The sequence below is a fragment of the Colobus angolensis genome, unplaced genomic scaffold (genome assembly GCF_000951035.1).
Source record: "Colobus angolensis palliatus isolate OR3802 unplaced genomic scaffold, Cang.pa_1.0 Scaffold126, whole genome shotgun sequence".
NCBI lineage: Eukaryota > Metazoa > Chordata > Mammalia > Primates > Cercopithecidae > Colobus > Colobus angolensis.
Genome location: NW_012113808.1, coordinates 2,254,313 through 2,257,623, shown reverse-complemented (window position 1 = coordinate 2,257,623; position 3,311 = coordinate 2,254,313).

Sequence of the window (3,311 nt, the reverse complement as noted above, 5' to 3'; positions counted from 1 at the left end):
CCTCCCAGGTTCAAGTGATTCTTGTGCCTCAGCCTCCCAAGTATAGGCACATGCCACCGTGTTGGCTAAATTTTTGTATTTGTAGTAGAGATGGGGTTTCATCATGTTAGCCAGGCTGGTCTCGAACTCCTGACCTCAGGTGATCTGCCTGCCTCAGCCTCCCAAAGTGCTGGGATTACAGGTGTGAGCCACCACACCCGGCCTACAGGTTTCTTAATTATACTTGAAGAAGTATAATATTGTTTTTGTTGTTTTTAGAGAGACGTTCTCAGCTATGTTTCCCAGGGTTGGAGTGCAGTGGCTATTGACAGGAGTGATCATTGCACACTAATGGCTTGAACTCCTGGGCTCAAGAGATCTTCCCACCTCAGCCTCTGAAGTAGCTGGAACTACAGCCTGCCTGGCTAAAAATTCATATGTTAAGTGTTAGAACAACACTTAAAAATAAAGAAAACAGAAAAATAGCTAATAAGTCAATATTAGAGATAAAATGGAATCCTAAAAATATTACCAGTTATCCAAATAAGGCAGGTTAAGTGAAATTGCAACAAAGAAAATATGAGGATAAATAAAGTACAAATAGCAATATGGTAGACTCAATTCCAACTGTATTTGTAATTATAATAAAGAATCTAAACACTACTATCAAAAGTCAGATATTGCCAGACTAGATATAAAAATTGAAACCCAATTATATGAAGTCTACAGATATGCTCATTAAATATGGAAACAAAGTGGACTAGAAGTGAAAGAATGAGAAAAAATATACCATGAAAACACTACCCATTTAAAAAAAAGCTGATGTGGCTATATTAATATCAGAAAACTATATCTCAGAACAGGAAATATTACCAGAAATAAAGAAGAATATTTTATATTGATAAAGGGGTCAGGAAGACATCATAATTCTAAATATGTAAGCACCTAAAAACAAAGCCTCAAAAAAATCAAAACTGAAGGAACTGAAAGGAGAAATAGACAAATGCAGAATTACAGTTGAAGATTCTGTTACTCTTCTTTCAGTCCTTGATAGAACAAATAGACAGAAAATCAGTCATGGAGATATATGAGACTTAAACAATGCATGATATTGGATGTTTAGTAGGACTGTTGTCCTGGAATTAGCACTGGGGGCTACAGACAAAAATAACAGGCTAATTTAAGTACCCTATATTCTGGAGAAAGCTGCCAAAAATTGGGGCCAGCACCTCCCTAGTAGAAGACCGTCAAATTAGCCCTACTCCTCCCTACCATCATTCCAACAACTACCTGCCTTACTGCCCACCCATATGAGTAAACAATTGGGAGAACAAAAGTTGAAAGTCTTTGGGACTTGGGAAGTGTCCGAAGTTCACAGCAACAAGCCTTTGAGGTTGGAGACCAGCTAGACTTGTTTTCTGGTCACAACCCTGCTGATCCAAACAGGATCTGGTTCAGTCAGGATGAAGCAAAAAAACCATCAGGAACCAGCAGATAGTGACAAAAGTGATCCCTAGGTGCCCTCATTACTCATTAGCATGAGACACTCCCACCAGCACCATGGTAGTTTACAAATGCCGTGGCAACGACCTGGAAGTTACCAATCCTTTCCTAGAAAGTTTTAAATAACCCACCCCTCAATTTGCATTAACCTGCCCTTAATTTGCATATAATTGAAATTGAGTAGAAACACAGTTGCCAAGAGCCCATGCGTTGCTGACTCTGGGCATGCTGCCTATGAGGTAGTGCTGCTCTACAAGGAGCAGTACCATTCAGTAAAGGATTGCTGTCTAACACCACTGGCTCACCCTTGACTTCTTCCCTGGGTGAAACCAAGAACCCTTCTGGGCCAAGCCCCAATTTGGAGGCTTGCCTGTCCTGTGTCAGTTTCCTAAAAACATATACTTTGGAAGGGGCCCATAAGAAAATTCTCTGTAAAGCTTGAGGGCACCTGCCTAAAGCGAAGACTACTACCTCTCCCCAGGTGGGATCCTTGCTGAATTACTATAAACCAGCAGTCCCGTAACGATACTGTCAGCAGGAGAAACAGCAGTTGGGGAATTGTTGGAAAAGATTGGTCTGTAGTTCTTGGAGTTGTGCAGCACTTGTGAATTTACAAAAAGGCACTTTATTTTCTGGAAGTTTCTGGAAGTAAAAAGCTTATAGGAGCAGGTAAAGGTGGAGGGGGAAGCAAGGCCTTAGGTAGTGGTTATTAGTACCCCTTCCCAGCATTGGTGGCAACTCACAGAGTTGGGAGGGGATAGCAGAGTTCCTGTGACCCCACATACAAGGAGCCGGAAGATGGAGGAGACAGGAGACAGAGGCCACAGTGAGGCCTGGGAGCAAGAGAGGCCACTCTCAACATAGGGTCCTGAACTCTGCCTCTCTTCCTCTTCTGGTCTTGAACACCACAGGAATTAGGCCTTGAGAATAAGTGAGATTCAAGTGAATAATAATCCTCAAATCAGCCCCACCTCTACACCTTCCTTCTAGGATGCTGCAGTGAGGGGCCAGTGAGAGCAGCCCACATCCTCCCTCCTAACAGGCCCCTGAGCTCTGCTGAGCTGTGGGGGAGGGATGAGCTCAGGTTGAAATCCGACCTGAGCCTGGAATTTGAATAATTCAAAGTGACTGGAAACTCACGGCTCTGCCAAAAATGTTGTTGAGGTAAAGAAAGCGGGGAATTGACAGAGTACAGTGATTGGAAAAACATTAAACTATTTTGAGCTAATATCCCACTGAGCTGAGAGTGCTTAACAAAACCAGACTGAGTATTACCACGTATCCAAATTGTGCACATATTTATTATGGCTGCCACCATATTGGTATGTATTACATTATATTTATATGAAATAGTGTGCTTAATAATGCACCTATTGTTGAGCATTTGGGTTATTTCCAATATATTCTTTTTTTTTAGAAATAAGTTTGCTATAATTGGTATAAATTGCTCTATTTTTCTTCTTAGCTATTTCCTTAGTTATATGCCTCAGCTCTTAACTAAAATGGCATTTACTAATGGAAAGCCTTTACTCCCCTACTAGAGTCTGGGTTAGACTTCTCTCCTATACCATCCTTTGGCTCACCACTTCAATGCATGTCACTCTATTGTGATATCCCATCCGGACACCAAATGTGTATAAGTTGGTTTTCCTTCTTTGTAGGTGACAGTGTGCTGTTCATACTGGCTTATACACAAAAGGGGCCATATTGGCTCACACAACTGAAAGTCCAAGGGTAGCACAGCTGACTACAGGCCTTTCAGTCCTGAGACTCAGAGGACACCAACTGGCCATTTCTCTAATGTCTTTGCCCTGCCTTTCTCCAGGAGT